General features: G+C 38.3%; 1 protein-coding gene across 3 annotated transcripts in view; it reads right to left on the reverse strand.

Annotated features, from left to right (window-relative positions):
• LOC128654297 (retinol dehydrogenase 7) overlaps positions 1–23296 on the reverse strand; it is an 87645-nt gene extending 64349 nt beyond the window's left edge. The window contains exons 1-2 of one of the 3 annotated variants that reach the window (XM_053708156.1): positions 23267–23296; positions 21660–21719 (exon numbers count right to left, since the gene is read on the reverse strand). The gene's annotated coding sequence lies outside the window, so the exon portion shown is untranslated. Of the gene's footprint in view, positions 1–21659; positions 21720–22312; positions 22418–22863; positions 22968–23266 lie in introns of those variants that run through there. The other 2 variants (XM_053708154.1, XM_053708157.1) reach the window with 2 other exon arrangements.
• Positions 23297–23989: the final 693 nt, after the last annotated feature.

Genomic DNA, 23989 nt, shown 5'->3' on the forward strand with positions numbered 1-23989 from the left:
CCTTCACTAGAAGAGAAGCAAACACAAGGGCAAACACATGGCTTCACTAGAAGAGAACCAAACAAAATGGCAAACACATGCCTTCACTAGAAGAGAACCAAACAAAATGGCAAACACATGCCTTCACTAGAAGAGAACCAAACACAATGGCAAACACATGCCTTCACTAGAAGAGAACCAAACACAAGGGCAAACACATGGCTTCACTAGAAGAGAACCAAACAAAATGGCAAACACATGCCTTCACTAGAAGAGAACCAAATACAATGGCAAACACATGCCTTCACTAGAAGAGAACCAAACACAAGGGCAAACACATGGCTTCACTAGAAGAGAACCAAACACAATGGCAAACACATGCCTTCACTAGAAGAGAACCAAACAAAATGACAAACACATGCCTTCACTAGAAGAGAACCAAACACAATGGCAAACACATGCCTTCACTAGAAGAGAACCAAACACAAGGGCAAACACATGCCTTCACTAGAAGAGAACCAAACAAAATGGCAAACACATGCCTTCACTAGAAGAGAACCAAACACAATGGCAAACACATGCCTTCACTAGAAGAGAACCAAACAAAATGGCAAACACATGCCTTCACTAGAAGAGAACCAAACACAATGGCAAACACATGCCTTCACTAGAAGAGAACCAAACAAAATGACAAACACATGCCTTCACTAGAAGAGAACCAAACACAATGGCAAACACATGCCTTCACTAGAAGAGAACCAAACAAAATGGCAAACACATGCCTTCACTAGAAGAGAACCAAACAAAATGGCAAACACATGCCTTCACTAGAAGAGAACCAAACACAATGGCAAACACATGCCTTCACTAGAAGAGAACCAAACACAAGGGCAAACACATGCCTTCACTAGAAGAGAACCAAACAAAATGGCAAACACATGCCTTCACTAGAAGAGAACCAAACAAAATGGCAAACACATGCCTTCACTAGAAGAGAACCAAACACAAGGGCAAACACATGCCTTCACTAGAAGAGAAGCAAACACAATGGCAAACACATGCCTTCACTAGAAGAGAACCAAACAAAATGGCAAACACATGCCTTCACTAGAAGAGAACCAAACAAAATGGCAAACACATGCCTTCACTAGAAGAGAACCAAACAAAATGGCAAACACATGCCGTCACTAGAAGAGAACCAAACAAAATGGCAAACACATGCCTTCACTAGAAGAGAACCAAACAAAATGGCAAACACATGCCTTCACTAGAAGAGAACCAAACAAAATGGCAAACACATGCCTTCACTAGAAGAGAACCAAACAAAATGGCAAACACATGCCTTCACTAGAAGAGAACCAAACAAAATGGCAAACACATGCCTTCACTAGAAGAGAACCAAACAAAATGGCAAACACATGCCTTCACTAGAAGAGAACCAAGCAAAATGGCAAACACATGCCTTCACTAGAAGAAAACCAAACAAAATGGCAAACACATGCCTTCACTAGAAGAAAACCAAACAAAATGGCAAGCACATGCCTTCACTAGAAGAGAAGCAAACAAAATGGCAAACACATGCCTTCACTAGAAGAGAACCAAACAAAATGGCAAAAAAATACAAAATATGGAATGGGATCAAAGCTGGCAGTTTCTTATAAGGTGTCAGCCACTTTCCTGGCTGACAGTAAGAAAGGGAGACAATTAGATCTATCACCACAACATACCCAGCCTTCCCATGCTAATTGTGTCTTTTCAATGTTAAAGAAATATTGGTATATTTTAAGAAATTGGAATAGCCAATAGCCAATACTGATTGGAATAGCCAATAGAATGCAAGCTCAATCCTATTGGCTGATTGGATCAGTCAATAGGATGAAAGCTCAATCCTATTGGCTGATTACAACAGCCAATCGGATTTTTTCACCTTTATTTCCTATTGGCTGATAGAATTATATCAGCCAATCGGAATATAAGGGACACCATCTTGAATGACGTCACTTAAAAGGAAACTTCATGCTACAGCGGCGATCGGAAGAAGAGGATGCTCCACACCGGATGTCTTGAAGATGGACCCGCTCCGTGCCGGATGGATGAAGATAGAAGATGCCGTCTGGATGAAGACTTCTGCCCGCTTGGATGAAGACTTCTGCCGGCTTCGATGAGGACTTCTGCCCGCTTGGATGAAGACTTCTGCCGCCTAAATGAGGATGGATGTCCGGTCTTCGAAAACTGTATGTGGATTGCCAGGGGTTAGTGTTAGTTTTTTTTAAGGGTTTATTGGGTGGGTTTTATTTTTAGAGTAGGGTTTGGGCAATATAAAAGTGCTAAATGCCCCTTTAAGGGCAATGCCCATCCAAATGCCCTTTTCAGGGGAATGGTTAGCTTAGGTTTATTTATATAGGTTTTTATTTGGGGGATTGGTTGTGTGGGTGGTGGGTTTTACTGTTGGGGGGTTGTTTATTTTTACAGGTAAAAGAGCTGATTTCTTTGGGGCAATGCCCCGCAAAATGCCCTTTTAAGGGCTATTGGCAGTTTAGTGTAGGCTAGGGTTTTTTATTTTGGGGGGGCTTTTTTATTTTGATAGGGCTATTATATTAGGAGTAATTCATTTTTATTTTGAATAATTTAGTTTTTTATTTTGTGTAATTTAATGTTTATTTTTTTTTGTAATTTAGATAATTGTATTTGATTAATTTAATTTTTTTATTTTATTGTAATGTTAGTTTTTAGTGTAAGGCAGGTTAGGTTTTATTTTACAGGTAACTTTGTATTTATTTTAACTAAGTAGTTAGTAAATAGTTAATAACTATTTACTAACTAGTCTACCTAGTTAAAATAAATACAAACTTACCTGTGAAATAAAAATAAAACCTAAGCTAGTTACAATGTAACTATTAGTTATTTTGTAGCTAGCTTAGGTTTTATTTCAAAGGTAAGTATGCATTTAGTTTTAAATAGGTTATTTAGGTAATTGTAAGTTTTATTTAGATTTATTTTAATTATATTTAAGTTAGGGGGTGTTAGGGCTAGGCTTATGTTAAGGTTAGGGTTAGATTTAGGCTTAGGGTTATGTTAGGGTAAGAGTTAGGTTTAGGGGATAATATATTTATATAGTTATGCGGGAGGGCGGCGGTTTAGGGGTTAATAGGTTTATTATAGCGGCGGTGTGGGTGGACGGCAGATTAGGGGTTAGTAATATTTAAATAGTGTTTGCGATGCGGTGGTTTAGGGGTTAATAAGTTTATTATAGTGGCGACGATGTCGGGGAGCGGCGGAATTAGGGTTAATACATTTATTAAATGGCGGCGATGTCCAGAGCGGCAGATTGGGGGTAGTAGTTTATGGGTGTTAGTGTACTTTTTAACACTTTAGTTATGAGTTTTATGCTACAGCTTTGCAACGTAAAACTCATAACTACTGACTTTAGGTGGTTGTACGGATCTTGTGGTTATAGAGTGTACCGCTCACTTTTTGGCCTCCCAGGCAAACTAGTAATACTGTCGCAATGAAAAAGGACTTTTTTAAAAGTGCGGTACTGACGTTGCGTGGCGGCCAAAAATGTGTGCGTTACACCTATACCTACAAGACTTGTAATAGCGGTGTTAGGGAAAAAGCATCATTATGAAGCATAACAATGCTTTTTTCACTCATAACGCAAAACTCGTAATCTAGCTGATTGTTAATAAACAAGAAATAACTGATAGACTTTGCCATAAACATGATATCAAACAACATATCAATTGCCAAACAAAAATATAATCTACTGTATTTCCTGTCAGGGTTTTTACTATGTAGGTATGTTAACCCAAAGCTTAGGCACCAGCCATCAGAAATGCTAAGAAAGATACAAAAAAGGGCAAAAAAACATCACATCCATGTTTTTTTGTAACAATTTTTTCTCAAAAAACGATTTTGTTTTAATTAAAAGTGTATTAAAGTAAAGACTGCATTTTCTCAGATGCCCATTATGTTTTTATAAGTTTTCCCCGCTTCCAATAAAACTAACAATTAAATGCTTGTGATTATATTCCATTCAAGATACGTTCTAGTTTAATTTCAGTATAGAGGTTGATGTGCAATAATCATCCTATTTTCTTAGGCAATTATTTTCTATGGCACTTGTAGGAGCTGTTTTGATTGGCTACCATGGTTATTAACTGCGTGTAAAATACATTCGTTTTTATGCAGTTCAGCGATGTGTTTGTGATTGGTCCACCATGATTTAATTTACAGCGTACTTGTTTTAAAGCCGCTATTATTTTTTCTTTACTTGTTGGTTTTCATGCAAACTTATTTGCAGCGACCAATCGGAGATGAGTTGCTCTTTTCCGATTGGTCGCTGCTTTATTTAAATTTCTTGTCAGCCTGGACGGAAGATATATGATTTTTTGGGGTTTTGAAAAAAGCCCATTTACAGGCCGAAACATGTTATCCTGTGTTTTTCCCTCCTGCTTTTTCTTTTATTTTTTGGCAGCTCTGAAATGGGTTTCCCCACCTTACGCCAACGTTTCCAGTTATCGGCCAGGAAAGTGGTGGACACCTTATTAGGAGCTGCCAGCTTTGGTCCCATTCCATAATTTTTTTTTTGCCATTTTGTTTGTTGGTTCCTCTTCTAGTGAAGGTGTTTTTTTTGCCATTTTGTTTGGTGGTTCCTCTTCTAGTGTAGGTGTTTTTTTTTTTTTTTTGCCATTTAGGAGAGGTTTTTAGTACTTTTTGCTCCTTTTGGGACTTGTAGATTTCCTCATGGAAAGAGCTTAGCACTTAAGAATAGATTTTAATCTATTTAGTAAAAGTTATGTTTTAGGCAACTGTAGTGCACCCAAACCCTCCATTCTTTTCTCTTCATCTTTTTTCTTGTAATATGGTAATTAGGAGAGGGAGTAGCACCAGGTTGTGAATTAATTATCTCAACCTATATTTTGCTAGTTATTACTAGGCCCTATGTAAAGTAGAGGGTAGTGCCAACTAGGTTAAATTATAACTAATTTGCCTCTCCAGAAAGTCTTTTTTCCCCCAATAGGAACTGTACCACCGGCACTATGTATGTCTAGAGCAGAATGCTCTCACGCTTAGAATCTGTTGCTGTATTTAAGGATGATATAAACTTTTATGTGATATTCATCAAAGTTTTGGCTCAGTGCCACCCTTAATATCTCCCTTTTAAAGTCTACAGGTATTTCATTTTGCCATCCATCACTGTCATTCTATAGAAAAAAAAAATATATATTCTCACTTAAAGGGGCATGAAATACAAAAATGTTTATGTGGAGAATACAACCCCATTTCCGAAAAAGTTGGGACAGTATGAAAAATGCAAAAAACAAACAAACAAAAAGAGGCCCATTTATCAAGCTCCGTATGGAGCTTGTGGCCCGTGTTTCTGGCGAGTCTTCATACTCGCCAGAAACAGCAGTTATAAAGCTCTCAATAACCCTGTCCGCCTGCTCTGAGCAGGGGACAGGAATCGCTGGAATTGATTGACACCTCTCTGCTGGCGGCCCATTGGCCGCGAATCTGCAGGGGGTGGCATTGCACCAGCAGCTCTTGTGAGCTGCTGGTGCAATGCTGAATACGGAGAGCGTATTGCTCTCCGCATTCAGCGATGTCTATCGGACCTGATCCGCACAGTCGGATCAGGTCCGACAGACATTTGATAATTCGGCCTCAAAGAGTCATTTGAAAATTCAATTTACCTTGTACTATATTGAAAACACATTCGGCTAGATTACGAGTTCTGCGTTAGCTTTAAAAAGCAGCATTGAGAGGTCCCAACGCTGCTTTTTATCTAACGCTGGTATTACGAGTCTGACAGGTAGAGGCTCACCGCTCACTTTTCTTCCGCGACGTCAATTGCGTATCCTATCTTTTTAATGGGATTTGCCTAACGCTGGTATTACGAGTCTTGGAAGAAGTGAGCGGTAGACCCTCTCCTGTCCAGACTCCTACCGCATTTAAAAGTCAGTAGTTAAGAGTTTTATGGGCTAACGCCGGAACATAAAACTCTTAATTAAAGTGCTAAAAAGTACACTAACACCCATAAACTACCTATTAACCCCTAAACCGAGGACCCCCCACATCGCAAACACTAAAATAAATATTTTTAACCCCTAATCTGCCGACCGGACATCGCCGCCACCTACATTATACCTATGAACCCCTAATCTGCTACCCCTAACATCGCCAACACCTACATTATATTTATTAACGTGTAGAAAGTGAAGGCGTAGCTCCAGGTGAACCAGCCGGGTAAGCGTTGCAGACGCCGGGTGCAGACTTCCGGTGCTGTGAGAAAGGCAGCAAATTCGTTCCAAAATTAGGAAAAACAGAGCTGTTGAGGTCACGGAAAGGTGCAGGCACTGGTTGGGGACCAAGCCGTCCCCTGGATAAACAAAGAAACAAAATAGGCAGCACAACGTTGTATTTGCAAGATAAAATAGGATGTTTAATCCATCTCAATTCAAAGTACAAACATACACACAGGTAGGAGGTAAGAGGGGGGCGTGTCCTTACGCGTTTCGTGCCTCAGTGCCCTGAGGCACGAAACACGTAAGGACACGCCCCCCTCTTACCTCCTACCTGTGTGTATGTTTGTACTTTGAATTGAGATGGATTAAACATCCTATTTTATCTTGCAAATACAACGTTGTGCTGCCTATTTTGTTTCATTATATTTATTAACCCCTAATCTGCCGCCCCCAACGTTGCCGCCACCTACCTACACTTATTAACCCCTAATCTGCTGATCGGACATCGCCGCCACTATAATAAATGTATTAACCCCTAAACCGCCGCACTCCCACCTCGCAAACACTATAGTAAATTTTATTAACCCCTAATCTGCCGCCCCCAACGTCGCCGCCACCTACCTACAATTATTAACCCCTAATCTCCCGCCCCCAATGTCGCCGCTACTATAATAAAGTTATTAACCCCTAAACCTAAGTCTAACCCTAACCCTAACACCCCCCTAATTTAAATATAATTTAAATAAATCTAGATAAAATTACTATAATTAAATAAATTAATCCTATTTAAAACTAAATACTTACCTATAACATAAACCCCAATATAGCTACAATATAACTAATAGTTACATTGTAGCTATTTTAGGATTTATATTTATTTTACAGGCAACTTTGTATTTATTTTAACTAGGTAAAATAGCTATTAAATAGTTAGTAACATTAAATAGTTAGTAACTATTTAATAGCTACCTAGTTAAAATAACTACAAAAGTACCTGTAAAATAAATCCTAACCTAAGTTACAAATACACCTAATACTACACTATCAATAAATTAATTAAATAAATTAACTACAATTATCTAAAATAAAATACAATTAAATAAACTAAGTTATATTACAAAAAAACAAACACTAAATTACAAAAAATAAAAAATATTACAAGAAGTTTAATCTAATTACACCTAATCTAAGCCCCCTAATAAAATAAAAAAGCTGCCTAAAATAATAAAATTCCCTATCCTAAACTAAATTACAAAGTAATCAGCTCTTTTACCAGCCCTTAAAAGGGCTTTTTGGGGGCATTGCCCCAAAGTAATCAGCTCTTTTACCTGTAAAAAAAGAAATACAGTACCCCCCCAACATTACAATCCACCACCCACACACCCCTACTCTAAAACCCACTCAATCCCCAATAAAAAAAAAAACTAACACTACCCCATTGAAGATCACCCTACCTTGAGCCGTGTTCACCCAGCCGGGCACCGATGGGCCAGAAGAGGACATCCAAAAAGGCAGAAGTCTTCATCCTATCCAGGCAGAAGAGGACATCCAGACCGGCAGACATCTTCATCCAGACGGCATCTTCTATCTTCATCCTTCTGGAGCGGAGCCATCTTCTATCCAGCCCACACGGAGCCATCCTCTTCAATAGAAGTCCTAACGAAGAATGAAGGTTCCTTTAAATGACGTCATCCAAGATGGCGTCCCTCTAATTCCGATTGGCTGAAAGGATTCTATCAGCCAATAGGAATTAAGCTAGGAAAAATCTGATTGGTTGATGCTATCAGCCAATCGGATTGAAGTTCAATCCGATTGGCTGATTGGATCAGCCAATAGAATTGACCTTGCATTCTATTGGCTGATCCAATCAGCCAATCGGATTGAACTTCAATCCGATTGGCTGATTAAATCAACCAATCGGATTTTTCCTACCTTAATTCCGATTGGCTGATAGAATCCTATCAGCCAATCGGAATTCGAGGGACGCCATCTTGGATGACGTCATTTAAAGGAACCTTCATTCTTCGTTAGGACTTTGATTGAAGAGGATGGCTCCGCGTTGGCTGGATAGAAGATGGCTCCACTCCGCTCCGGAAGGATGAAGATAGAAGATGCTGCCTGGATGAAGATGTCTGCCGGTCTGGATGTCCTCTTCTGCCCGGATAGGATGAAGACTTCTGCCTGTCTGGATGTCCTCTTCTGGCCCATCGGTGCCCGGCTGGGTGAACACGGCTCAAGGTAGGGTGATCTTCAATGGGGTAGTGTTAGTTTTTATTAAGGGGGGATCGGGTGGGTTTTAGAGTAGGGGTGTGTGGGTGGTGGGTTGTAATGTTGGGGGGGTATTTCTTTTTTTTACAGGTCAAAGAGCTGATTACTTTGGGGCAATGCCCCGCAAAAGGCCCTTTTAAGGGCTGGTAAAAGAGCTGATAACTTTGTAATTTAGTTTAGGATAGGGAATTTTATTATTTTGGGGGGCTTTTTTATTTTATTAGGGGGCTAAGATTAGGTGTAATTAGAATAAACTTCTTGTAATATTTTTTTATTTTTTGTAATTTAGTGTTTGGTGTTTTTTTTGTAATATAGTTTAGTTTATTTAATTGTATTTTATTTTAGATAATTGTAGTTAATTTATTTAATTAATTTATTGATAGTGTAGTGTTAGGTGTATTTGTAACTAGAGCTGCAACAACTAATCGATAATAATCTATTATGAAAATAGTTGTCAACGAATCTCATAATCGATTAGTTGGTTTGCAATTAGTTGGTCTGTGCATGACACCAGCTGCTTCACTCCAATGAGCTCCTGCACATGATATTGTATTTTATGGTTATGCCCTTAGCCTAAAGGACGTCTACAGACATTTTACTTTTCACTTTTTTAGGACACTATAAGTTTCTTAAGTTTACAACTACTCCTGGCTTATGTGCAACCCAGAAATAAAATAGGAGTCATAATTTGGATTGTTTATCTAAAATCAGGTGATTTGGGGCTATGCTTTTCATGATATAGTGCCAAGCTTGTTATTTACACCTAGAACTAGATTGATGGCATTTGTTATATTAATTGATGTTACTATTACCTGTTTGCACAATTTTTAGCGGATCGCTTGCTATTGCTGATATATGTACTCTATAGATAAATGTGTAAGGTTGTGTCATTTTACTGATATATAGTCTTTAGTCCTTTTGCCTTTTTTTTTCCTTCTATTTTTAATTAATTGGAATATGTACCAAATTCAACCTCTAAGTATATATCTGTTATTTTAAGAGTGGGTTAGATATTTTTCCCCCTAACCTTATAGATGGTTATTTACCATTGCATATATATATTAAAGATATTTTTATATGTTAAAATGAAGTCCAGGCTTACTTTGTTGAGAGGCCCCTTGCATTGGTGGAGAACTAACAAAGATAAATATCCCCCCTTTGTGAAATTGGCAAAACCCTACTTAGGCATTTCAGGCACCGTAACAGCATCTGAGCGCCTCTTATCTGCTGCAGGCAAAATAGCTTGCAAAAAAGAGCCAGCCTCAGCCAGGAGCATGTGGACATGACATTTTTAGCCTTTAAATGCAATGTTTCTGAAAGTGTGAATAACAGAATGTTATAAACAGTGATAGTTTACCTTTTCTAGTTCTACCTCTTATCAAACAGTTTGTGGTTTTGTTTTGCTTAATTATAAAAATTTGTTCTGCTGCTTACAAAATTGGACCAACAGTTGTTTTAATGTAAAATTTTAGTCGGGAGTTTATATTTATAACATTCAGTATGTGGATTTTATTTTAAATATAGGAAAAAAATTATTTCTTTATTTTTTTATCCGATTAGTTGAAAAAATAATCGGCCGATTAATCGATTATGAAAATAATTGTTAGTTGCAGCCCTATTTGTAACTTAGGTTAGGATTTATTTTACAGGTAATTTTGTAGTTATTTTCACTAGGTCGCTATTAAATAGTTATTAACTATTTAATAGCTATTTTACCTAGTTAAAATAAATACAAAGTTGCCTGTAAAATAAATATAAATCCTAAAATAGCTACAATGTAACTATTAGTTATATTGTAGCTATATTAGGGTTTATTTTATAGGTATTTAGTTTTAAATAGGAATCATTTATTTAATTATAGTAATTTTATCTAGATTTATTAAAAATAGATTTGTTAGGGGGTGTTAGGGTTAGGGTTAGAATTAGGTTTAGGGGTTAATAACTTTATTATAGTAGCGGCGACGTTGGGGTCTGAAGATTAGGGGTTAATAACTGTAGGTAGGTGGCGGCGATGTTAGGGGGGGCAGATTAGGGGTTAATACAATTTACTATAGTGTTTGCAAGGCGGGGGTGTGGCTGTTTAGGGGTTAATACATTTATTAAAGTGGCGGCGATGTCAGGTCGGCAGATTAGGGGTTAATAATTGTAGGTAGGTGGCGGCGACATTGGGGCAGCAGATTAGGGGTTAATAAATATAATATAGGTGTCAGCAATGTTAGGGGCAGCAGATTAGGGGTTCATAGGGATAATGTAGGTGGCGGTGGTGTCCGGAGCGGCAGATTAGGGGTTAATAGTATAATGCAGGTGGCGACGATGTTGGGGGCAGCAGATTAGAGGTTAATAAGTATAAGGTTAGAGGTGTTTAGACTCGGGGTTCATGTTAGGGTGTTAGGTGTAGACTTAGAAAGTGTTTTCCCATAGGAAACAATGGGGCTGCGTTAGAAGCTGGACACTGCTTTTTTAAAGGTGTTATGTTTTTTTTCAGCCATCTCAGCCCCATTGTTTCCTATGGGGAAATCGTGCACAAGCACGTTTTAGCCAGCTTACCGCTACCGTAAGCAACGCTGGTATTACAGGTAGAAGTGGAGCTAATGTTGCTCCACGCTCACTTTTCTGAGGCTAACGCAGCCATTCAGAAAACTTGTAATACCAGCGTTGTCTTAAGTGAGCGCTGGAAAAAAAAGGCTTGTTAGCCCCGCAGGTCTTTATCGACAAAACTCGTAATCTAGGCATTTATTAACACATTATTTGATGAATTTAATGTATTTTTGAAAATATACACTCATTTCAAATCTGACTGCTATACACTCCAAAAAACTTGGGACAGTCGCCTGTTTACCACTGTGTAACATCACTTTTTCTTTTAATAACACTTATTAAGCATTTGGGCACTGAACACACCAGTTGGTTAAGTTTAGCAAGCAGAATATCCCCCCATTCATTCATTATGCAAGTCTTCAGCTGGGCAACTGTATGGGGTCTTCGTTGCCTTATTTTCCGCTTCATAATGCACCACACATTCTCAATCGGAGAAAGGTCAGGACTTCAGTCAGGCCATGCTAGCACCCGCACTCTCTGCTTACGCAACCATGTGCTTGTAATCCGGTCAGAATGTGGTTTGGCATTGTCCTGCTGGAAAATGCAGGGACATCCCTGGAAAAGATGAAGTCGGGATGGCAGCATTTGTTGCTCAAAATGTATACATATCTTTCTGCATTCATGGATCTCTCACAGATGTGCAGGTCAATCATGCCATGGCAGATGCTGGCTTTTAGACCTGATGCTGATAACAGCTTGGATAGACCTTTTTCTATTTGGCCTGGAGAACATGGTGGCTGTTTTTTCTAAAAACTAATTGTAATGTTGACTCGACGGATCACAAAACACGATTCCACTGTGCTACTGTCCATCTAAGATGATACCGAACCCAGAGAAGTCATTGGCGCTTTTGGACAGTGTTGATGTATGGCTTCTGATTTGCATAGTAAAGCCTTACGGCTAGATTTAGAGTTCTGCGGCCAAAGGGGTGCGTTAGCTACGCATGCTTTTTTCCCCCCGCACCTTTTAAATACCGCTGGTATTTAGAGTTCACAGAATGGCTGCGTTAGGCTCCAAAAAAGGGAGCGTAGAGCATATTTACCGCCACTGCAACTCTAAATACCAGCGTTGCTTACGGACGCGGCCAGCTTCAAAAACATGCTCGTGCACGATTCCCCCATAGAAAACAATGGGGCAGTTTGAGCTGAAAAAAAAACCTAACACCTGCAAAAAAGCAGCGTTCAGCTCCTAACGCAGCCCCATTGTTTCCTATGGGGAAACACTTCCTAAGTCTGCACCTAACACCCTAACATGAACCCCGAGTCTAAACACCCCTAACCTTACACTTATTAACCCTTAATCTGCCGCCCCCGCTATCGCTGACCCCTGCATATTATTATTAACCCCTAATCTGCCGCTCCGTACACCGCCGCAACCTACATTATACCTATGTACCCCTAATCTGCTGCCCCTAACACCGCCGACCCCTATATTATATTTATTAACCCCTAATCTGCCGCCCCCGCTATCACTGACCCCTGCATATTATTATTAACCCCTAATCTGCCGCTCCGTACACCGCCGCAACCTACGTTATCCCTATGTACCCCTAATCTGCTGCCCCTAACACCGCCGACCCCTATATTATATTTATTAACCCCTAATCTGCCGCCCCCAACGTCGCCTCCACCTACCTACAATAATTAACCCCTAATCTGCCGACCGGATCTCACCGCTACTATAATAAATGTATTAACCCCTAAAGCTAAGTCTAACCCTAACACTAACACCCCCCTAAGTTAAATATAATTTAAATCTAACAAAATAAATTAACTCTTATTAAATAAATTAATCCTATTTAAAGCTAAATACTTACCTGTAAAATAAACCCTAATATAGCTACAATATAAATTATAATTATATTGTAGCTATTTTAGGATTAATATTTATTTTACAGGTAACTTTGTATTTATTTTAACCAGGTACAATAGCTATTAAATAGTCAATAACTATTTAATAGCTACCTAGTTAAAATAATTACAAAATTACCTGTAAAATAAATCCTAACCTAAGTTACAATTAAACCTACACTATCAATAAATTAATTAAATAAAATACCTACAATTAAATACAATTAAATAAACTAACTAAAGTACAAAAAATAAAAAAGAACTAAGTTACAAAAAATAAAAAAATATTTACAAACATTAGAAAAATATTACAACAATTTTAAACTAATTACACCTACTCTAAGCCCCCTAATAAAATAACAAAGACCCCCAAAATAAAAAAATGCCCTACCCTATTCTAAAATTAAAATAGAAAAGCTTGAGATCGCATTCTATTGGCTGTTCCGATCAGCCAATAGAATGCAAGCTCAATCTGATTGGCTGATCGGATCAGCCAATCGGATTGAACTTGAATCTGATTGGCTGATTCCATCAGCCAATCAGAATTTTCCTACCTTAATTCCGATTGGCTGATAGAATCCTATCAGCCAATCGGAATTCGAGGGACGCCATCTTGGATGACGTCCCTTAAATGAACCGTCATTCGTCGGGAAGTCGTTGGTGAAGATGGATGGATCCGCGCTGGAGGTCTTGAAAATCAGCCGGTCATCATCGGATTGAAGAACATAGAAGATAGGATTAATTTATTTAATAAGAGTTAATTTATTTAGTTAGATTTAAATTATATTTAATTTAGGGGGGTGTTAGTGTTAGGGTTAGACTTAGCTTTAGGGGTTAATACATTTATTAGAGTAGCGGTGAGATCCGGTCGGCAGATTAGGGGTTAATTATTGTAGGTAGGTGGAGGCGACGTTGGAGGCGGCAGATTAGGGGTTAATAAATATAATATAGGGGTCGGCAGTGTTAGGGGCAGCAGATTAGGGGTACATAGGGATAACGTAGGTTGCAGCGATGTGCGGTCGGCAGATTAGGGGTTAATAATTGTAGGTAGGTGGCGGCGACGTTGGGGGCGGCAGATTAGGGGTTAATAAATATTATGTAGGTGTCGGCGGTATTAGGGGCAGCAGATTAGGGGTACATAGGGATAACGTAGGTTGCGGCGGTGTACGGAGCGGCAGATTAGGGGTTAATAATAATATGCAGGGGTCAGCGATAGCGGGGGCGGCAGATTAGGGGTTAATAAATATAATGTAGGGGTCGACGGTGTAATGGGCAGCAGATTAGGGGTACATAGGGATAACGTAGGTGGCGGCGGTGTACGGAGCGGCAGATTAGGGGTTAAAAAAAATTATTAGAGTGGCGGCGATGTGGGGGGGCCTCGGTTTAGGGGTACATAGGTAGTTTATGGGTGTTAGTGTACTTTAGAGCACAGTAGTTAAGAGCTTTATGAACCAGCGTTAGCCCAGAAAGCTCTTAACTACTGACTTTTTTCTGCGGCTGGAGTTTTGTCGTTAGATTTCTAGCGCTCACTTCAGCCAAGACTCTAAATACCGGCGTTAGAAAGATCCCATTGAAAAGATAGGATATGCAAATGGCGTAGGGGGATCTGCGGTATGGAAAAGTCGCGGCTGCAAAGTTAGCGTTAGTCCCTTTCCTGACTGACTCTAAATACCAGCGAGCGGTAAAAACCAGCGTTAGGAGCCTCTAACGCTGGTTTTGACGGCTACCGCCAAACTCTAAATCTAGGCCTTAGCTTGCATCTGTGGATGCAGCGGCGAATGGTGCTGACTGACAAAGGTTTACCAAAGTATTCCCTAAACCATGTTAGGATATTCATTACAGACTGATGACGGATTTTGAGACAGTGACGTCTGAGGGATCGCAGATCACGCACAATCAGAAGTGGTTTTCGGCCTTGCCCTTTACGCAGCGAGATTTTACCAGATTTCTTGAATCTTTTAATTATATTGTGCACTGTAGAAGGTGAAATGCCCAAATCCTACTTATTTGTCTTTGGGTAATGTTGTTCTCTGAGTGTTGGATTATTCGCTGACGCATCTGTTGGCAGATTGGCGAGCCTCAACCCATCCTTGCTCTTAAAAGGACTTGGCCTTTTTTGGAGGCTCCGTATATACTATGATTACACGATTGCCTCACCTGTTTTACATCACCTTCTTATTTCAACTTGTCACATCGCTACTATTCCAAAATTGCCCCTGTCCCAACTTTTTTGGCACGTGTTGCAGTCATCAGGTTTGAAAATACATTCAATTCACAAAGTGAAACATCAAATAATAATGTGTTATTAATGTGTTTTCAATATAGTACAGGGTGAACTGAATTTTCAAATCACCCTTTTTGTTAGTTTTTTTACATTTTCATACGTCCCAACTTTTTTGGAATTGGGGTTGTACAATTTTAAAAAAAAAGTTTCCAATTTACTTCTATTATCACATTTGCTTTGATCTCATGTTATTCTTTGTTGAAGAGATATCTAGCAGCACTACATGAAAGAAAATAGTGCTGCTATCTAGTGCTCTTGCTAATGTATAACATTGTTGCAAACTGTTGCTATATAGTGCTGCAGACACGTGCACACTCCTGAGTTTACAGCCCTGCTTTTCAACAAAGGATAGCAAGAAAACCAAGGAAATTTGATAATAGAAGTAAACTGGAAAGTTGTTTCAAATTGTATGCTTTATCTGAATCATGAAACTCTTACGCTGTCCGCATTTATCATTGCACAAGCACTCCTGGTGAAATAGGTCTCTTACAACCTCTAAAGCAGCAACTGCTGCTTGATAAATGGAGCCATTAGAATCTGCTGCTGTATTTGATGAGGATATGTGCCAAATATGATGCAATATGTCTCAAATAATTATCTGTGCCACATTTAGTTTCCCCCTATTAAAAATCTGTGAGGATTATGTTATTCAATGGAAAACAGCTATAATCCCATGTAATATTACTCTCAGGGGTCGATTTATAAAGCAGCAGATGCTGCTTCTGACCCACTCCGCTTCAGTTCCTCCTAAGTCCTTAACTTGTCCGCCACCACTGAGGTTGCGGACAGCAATCAGCCCGATCGAATACGATTGGGTTGATTGACACCCCCTTCTAGCGGCCGATTCACCGCGAATCTGCAGGGGGCAGTATTGCACAAGCAGTTCACAAAAACTGCTGGTGCAATGATAAATGCTGACAGTGTATGCTGTCAGCATTTATCGATGTGCGGCGGACACGCTATAGCGGATCATGTCTGTCCGCATTATGATAAATTTACCCCATAGAATCTGCATCTGTACTTGGGGAGTAAATGTTCCAAATATCTATGTGATATGTCTCCAAGTTTTGTCATTGTGTCTGTAAAAGTCTATGGACATTCCATTTTGTCATTCACTCTTGTCATTTCACAGCTATAATCTAACTTGATTTCACGCCTTAGAATCTGCTACAGTATAAGGCGAAAATATGTGCCGAATATTTGCCACATTTCACTTTCTCTCCCATTTAAGTCTTTAGACATTCCATTTTGTAGCTCACTATTGTCATTCTATAGAAGCAGCTGCAATCCCATGTAATATCACTCTTAGACTTTGCTACTGTACTTGAGGGGGATATCTGCCAAGCATTTATGAATATGTCTCAAACGTTTATCTGCCATATTACATTTCCCCTAATAAAGTCTAAGGGCAAGATTACGAGTAGAGCGCAAACGTTTGCACCCCGAGTGATCAGATGGTATATCGCGAAGGCTTGTTCTCATCAGACTTACCACTCGTATTATGAGTTGAAAGTAAACGAGATTGGAGGAGCAAAATCGCGATTTACACTAGAATGGTTAACGCAACTTCAGAGCTCTGTTAACTGTTTTGCAAAACATAAAGTTGCACAAACCACATCAAAAATACATTTTTAAGTATAGTTACACTCGTAATAACACTATCTAATACAAATGATTTTTTAATAATATTGTACACAAAAATTCTAAAGGCTCAAAGATACAAGGTCTCAGGTGTTAGAAAAAAAGGCATATATATATATGTCTATATATGTGTACACAAGTATGTGACACCCAAGGTTAACCAACCCTGTGCCAGTCACTTGTTTGGCACAGAAAGGGTTATCAGACCCCTTCTACTGTCACTAATATGTCACAATCTTGCCACGTCAGGCAAGCTCATGAGGTTGCAAGGGTTAACAATACTCTTTAGTCTGTACTAGATGTAAAAGAAATGCCCAAAACTCTCCTTTAATGCCACCCACACTAAACTAACTATAATATCTAAGCTGCCACCACTTATGATTTATTAAAGGGAAAATCCTAAGGAAAAACCCAGACTTACACATTAACTGTCAGAATACATTTTAGCAGAAAATAACCTAAAATATACAGTTCTACTCCAGTCTCTTTCAGTAATGTGGTTCAATTATTAGACAAAGGCCAAAGCTTAATAAATGCGCAATGCATTATCAATAAACAGTTGTTACAAGTTAAATTACACACAGCAAACAAGTTAAAATAAAAAGAAGAAAATAGAAACCATATACTGTACTAGTCTTTGGAATCTGTTGCCAGAGAGATGGCATGAAGCAATGGGTCCTTACTCTGTTTTGTCACAGCCTCCCTTGTAAGAATGACAACTTTACATGTTAAAACACAAAAACGTTATACAATTTTCAGGAGATCAGGTTGCTTGCCCAACCCTCTTTGCAGGGGCTGAGAAGCCCATTATACTTTTATGACCGTCAATAGACTCTAAGAGGCCTATGTATCAAAGGTCTTGCGGACCTGATCCGACAGTGCGGATCAGGTCCGCAAGACCTCACTGAATGACGCTCCGTATTCAGCATTGCACCAGCAGCTCACAAGAGCTGCTGGTGCAAAGCCGCCCCCTGCAGACTCGCGGCCAGCAGGGAGGTGTCAATCAATCCGATCGTACTCGATCGGGTTGAATTGTGGCGATTCCTGTCCGCCTGCTCAGAGCAGGCGGACAGGGTTATGGAGCAGCGGTCTTTAGCTGGTTCTGGTGAGTCTGAAGACTCACCAGAAAAACGGGCCCACAAGCTCCATACGGAGCTTGATAAATGGGCCTCTAAGTCTTTGCCTGAAATTATTGACACATTATAATTTCTGCTAGATGCATCCATTTTCATATAAGCAGAAAGGCAATCTCTTAGTTGCATCATGATAATCAATTTGGTACCAAATATGACATGGATGTCATATTTACCTTCATCTAATGTCATATCTACCTTATACCCATGTCCCTTTATTGACCTTATCAGTTTCCGTGAAGAGGCACTGTTCTGTGTCTCTAAAACCGACACTTTTATGGTCTAAATGCACCAATGCCTATATGGTAACATTTATTCAAGTGGAACTCTGAAACAATTTATATTGGGGTCTGGTTTTATCACAAAAACAACCAACATAAACACAGGACGCAGTTCTTCTTGAAAAAACAAATGTTTTTTAGCTCACAGGCTAAAGAGAATTAACCCCTTGGCAGCTAAATCATGAGGTATTCGTGACAATATATTTATGTATTTGTATGTGTGTATATATTTATATATATGCATTAACAGAAATATATACACATATAAACACATACATACATATGTATATATATATATATATATATATATATATAGTTGTGCATTTAAGCCCTTTGCAATTAAGTAGATGAAAACATGTAAAAGTATATTTATGCAATATTAATTTTTAATAAAGGTTTTAACTATGTATTTACTGTAAAAAAATCGCATTCCAATGTTCTGCATATAGAAGAATAAGTTCTAAGTATTTATAAATAGATATTCCTATATATATCTTTCTATCTATACCTATGTATAATCATGTGTATGTATATATATATATATATATATATATATATATATATATATATATACTGTATATATAGACATATGTTGTACCAAAAACCCCATCAGATATATGTAGAAATATGTATTTATTTATAAATAGAACACATTCTGTTATGTGCAGAACATTGCAATGTGAAATATTCATATTTTCATGTAGTGTTAGCGCACATGAGAATATGCGATAATGTTTGCGCAAGAGTGGGGTTTTTTTCCACTTATCTTCTCCATCGACGTCTATGGGGGAATATGATTGCGCACCAGATATTCTAACATCGGATTTTTGCACTCGTCCGGTTACCGCAAGAGAGCGAAAAGAGTTTAATTTTAACTCATAATACGAGCGCAACCCGACGAGCACAAAAATCTTACTTCTAGCGCAATTAATGCTGAAGCGGGAGCATTAATTTATGCTCCACTTGTAATCTAGCTCTAAAAGCATTCCATTTGGTCATTCACCTTTGTCATTCCAGTGACAAGAGGCATAATTAAACCTACTTTTACTCTTAGAATCTGCTATTGTACTTTGGGATGTAATGTGTCAAATTCTAAGCTCACGTAATCTCTCTCAGAATCTACTACTGCAATGTGTCTCCATGTTTTGTCATTGTGACAAATCCATTAATGTCTTTGGGCACTATTTGTCATTCACCCTTGTCATTCTATAGAAAATTGCTATAACCGCATGTAATTTCACACTAGAATTTGCTAATGTTTAGGGATTGTATGTGCCAAACATCCATGTCTCAAAGGTTTGTCTCTTTGTCATATTTAATTCCCCCCCAGTTAAAGTCTAGGGGGATTCTATTTTACCAGCCACCCTTTTCATTCCATTGAACAGCTTTAATGTTATGTTATTGCATTCTAAGAATCTGCAACTGTACTTGGGGGGATTTGTGCCAAATACAGTATCTAGGTGATATGTTTGCAAGTTTTGTTTCTGTTCCACATTTAGGGCCAGATTACAAGTAGAGAGCTAAATATCGATTTCATGAAATAGATATTTGCGCTCCACTGTGTAATACCAGTGCACGCTAATGTGTGCTGGTATTACAACTTGTCAGCAATATGAAAACGAGCTTGCGTTCGCATTGCTAGGAAGATTTGTACGCACAAGAGCATGCTTCCATAGGCTCCAATGTGAGCCTTATTTTGATGCCGCCAGAGACCGCACAGAACCTAAGCGCAGCAAAGGAGGTAAGTTTGCCCGATGTACGATAATTTAGCGCTCCACTTGTAATCTAGCCCTTAAAGGTACAGGAAACTCCAACATTTTCTTTCATGATTTGGATAGAACATACCATTTTAAATGACTTTCCAATTTACTTCTGTTATCAAATTTGCTTCATTCTCTTGTAATCCAGTGCTGAAGGAACGGCATTGCACTACTGGCAGGTAGCTGAACACATCTAGTTAGCCAATCACAAGAGACAAATGTGTGCAGGCACCAATCAGCGACCAGCTTCCACTAGTGTAGGATATGTGCGTCTTATTGTGCAACAAGGGATACCAAGAAAACGAAAGCCCATTTGAAAATAGAAGTGAATTTAAAAGTGTCTTAAAATGACATATTCATTCTGAACCATGCAAGTTTCATTTTGACTTTCCTATCCCTTTAATGTCTCCCCATAAAGTCTATGGGCATTCTGTTTTCTCATTCACATTTCTCATTCATTGTCATTCCATACAAAACAGCTATAATTCCCTGTACAGATGGCGCATGGGGGGGGGGGGGCAGAGAATGAGCAATTCTCTCAGGTATGTTATTTTATTTGTGATTTAAAATAAACTCTACATTTTAATAACTTTCCAATTTACTTCTATTATTGCATTTACTTCATTCCTTTAGTATCCTTTGTTGAAGGAGTAGTAATGCCCTACTGGGAGCTAGCTGAACATATCTGTGAACCAATTGCAAGAGGTATATATGTACAACCACCAATCAGCAGCTACCTCCTGGTAGTACATTGCTGATTATGTGCCTTCCTATTTATGCATTTAAACATAGGATACCAAGAGAGTAAAGCAAATTGGATAATAAAAATAAATTGTTCAAACATAGAGCTGCCCATTACTTTATAGAAATTTGAAAGCATAATTTGGAAAATGGATACAAAATAAATAATGGCATATTATGTTACATTCTCCTACTGTTTAATATCCCTTTAAAGGGATACTGAACATAATTTTTTTCGTTCATGATTCAGATTGAGCATGTCATTTTAAGCCACTTTTTAATTTCCTCCTATTGTCAATTTTTCTTCGCTTTCTTGGTATCTTTATTTGAAAAAAGCAGGAATGTAAGCTTACGAGCCGATCCATCTTTGGTTCAGCACCTGGGTAGTGATTGCTCATTGGTGGCTAAATGTAGCCACCAATCAGCAAGCGCTACCCAGGGTTTTAAACCAAAAATGGGCTGGCTGCTAAGCTTAGATTCCTGCTTTTTCAAATAAAGATAGCATGAGAACGAAGACAAATTGATCATAGGAGGAAATTAGAAAGTTGCTTAAAATTGCATGCTCTATCTGAATCATGATAGAAAAAAAATTTGGGTTCAGTATCCCTTTAAGGCAGCTGTATAATTTTTTCCTAGCCTAAATATCAATGAGGGCTACTGAATGCTTCTTAAAACCACACAACAAAACCAAGCTGGAAACATCAGTGATCAGTGTTGTGCCAACTAGTTTTACCACGTTAACGAGCGCTCACAGCTTTAAACACTGAATTACACAGTTCTTAAAGGGACAGTGTACACCATTTTTCATATAACTGCATGTAATAGACACTACTTTAAAAAGAATATGCACAGATATAAAACCTTTTAAAAACTTACTTAGAAGCTCCCAGTTTATCACTGTTGATGAGGTTAGGCTGGGACACCCAGTGAAAGGGGCTGGGAAAACAAAAAGGATAAGACTTTTTAGGCTTTATATGTTAACTTATGTTGTGTTTAATTTGATTTTCGTTTTCTTTTTTTATAACTGCATAATACAACAACCCAAATAAGCAAAACACTAAGGGCTAGATTACAAGTGGAGCGCTAATTTATTGCTTGCCCGTAAATTAGCAAATTTGTCCATTTACGGGGGTGCGATAAATAAAGCTTGCTGCAGCAATTAATTTTAAATGTGCCCCAACTGCCCCCTCAAAAAAATGTGTATTGCCTTTTGAAAAATAAACAAAAATTAAAACAATTTAGCATCTTAAAAAAAAATAAAAAAATAACTGCACTAGGCAGTTTTTGGGGGCTTTGGGGGGCTAACGTGTGCAACTGTGGGGTGTTTGAAGAAAAAAAAACGGCACTGAAATTTGCCTTTACATTGCAGACTATGGGAACTGTGTGTGTTCCCAGTAAACATATATGTATATGCTTATATATATTTAAGTGTTAATATGTGTATATACACATGTAAACACATAAATATATATGTATTTATTCTTATACATATATATTTACAATCTGCTGTCCATCACTGTGCGACTTACCCCCTTCGCTGCGCTAGTTCTCATGAGTGCAATGCTTCCGTGCAATTCAAACGCGAGGTTGCATTCGCATCGCACCTCACTTGTATTACCAGCTCACATTTGCAATATTTGTCCTCAACTTGTAAGTTGGCCCTAAATAAATTTATAAAAACAATTATTTGCTCCTTCTACAGGTACAAATCCCCAAATCCAGAATATAAAAACCCAAACTTATTCTAAAATCTAAACTTTTTAATTCATTTTTTTTTAAAATAAAATTATCAAAAACATTTTTTTCCCCCCAACTGTAAATCACAATCTGCTTGTTTCTTTGGTTTGTTTTTAGTGTTCTAAAATACAAATAATAGTCTATACTGTATTTATTTAAAGCAACAAATATTACTTTTCTGATTATAGTACTGTACTATCTTTCTGAGAGTACTATGTATACAAAAGTATAAACCATGATATAAAACTACCTTTAGGTTACCGTATTATGAGATTTAAGTATTATCTAAATGGCATAAGATATTGCTGTTAACACTTGGTCCTATCCCCTCTAGAAGCTGTACCATTTTACAATGCAAATATTCCAAAATCCAAACTATTCAAACTCCAAACCGTTTCCAGTCCCAGCAGTTTGGATAAAGGGTTTTCCACCTGTATTTTCATTTATAATGAGTCTGGATAGAAAACAAAAATCATTTTATTACACACACACACACAAAAAAGTATAAATGTGTATTAAAATTTAGCAAATAGTGACTCAAAAATGTATAGTGTACTGGTAAACTAGTAAGCTTTTTCCTGTGATAATTACTGATTTTTATTCTATATATCTGTCTATCTGTTTCTCTGTCAGTCTATCTATCTATCTATCTATCTATCTATCTATCTATCTATCTATCTACTGACTGGCACATTTAATTTCCCCCTGGAAAAATGCAGACTTCCATGGCGAGCAGTGCTTCTTACCTCTCTGGAAGACTGGAAAACTGACAGAATTAAGAGAGGAGTAGTGAGAACCTGTCCTGGATAAAGATGGACTTTATAACTGTTGTTATCAGATTTTTGTTTAATTATAGATTAGTGAAGAGATTCAAGTTAGCAGAAAACTGAGAAAGAATGCAGAGAAAATGTCGCTTGTCAGCCATTCCTTTTCTCAAACGACTTTGCTGAAGGAGGAACATAATAGTGTGACAGTAAAATGCCCTAATGGGTTAGAAGATTTTACGCTAGGGCAATGCATAGTTAAAGGAGCATAATTAATAGTAGAGTGGTTAAATACTAAAATGAATTTTAAACTACTGCGTGCAGTGAACCTTACACTTGGCACCCAGTTACGACAAAATACACAGACAACCGAAACTGAGGAATAAAGGCTGCAGCTTTGTTTATTTAAATATAAAATACTAACAAATAAATAACATGAAATATTTAAATGTATCTCCGGCGTTAAACAAAACAGGGGTACTCAGAAAAATGATGCCACTTATCGAAACTTCAGGCAAGCACCCCAACAAAGCTGCAACTACACACCACCACATCCAGTGGGGAGGGCAGGAGCTTCTCCTCGCTGTTCAGTTCCTGAAGAGATGGTAGTTCCAGTCCCTACACCTATTTGTCAACTTGTATCAACTCCATCCTATGTCCTATCTCTGACCCCTCCACTATGTCCAATGGAGGGTCAAATTCTCC

Source organism: Bombina bombina, chromosome 3 (genome assembly GCF_027579735.1).
Source record: "Bombina bombina isolate aBomBom1 chromosome 3, aBomBom1.pri, whole genome shotgun sequence".
NCBI lineage: Eukaryota > Metazoa > Chordata > Amphibia > Anura > Bombinatoridae > Bombina > Bombina bombina.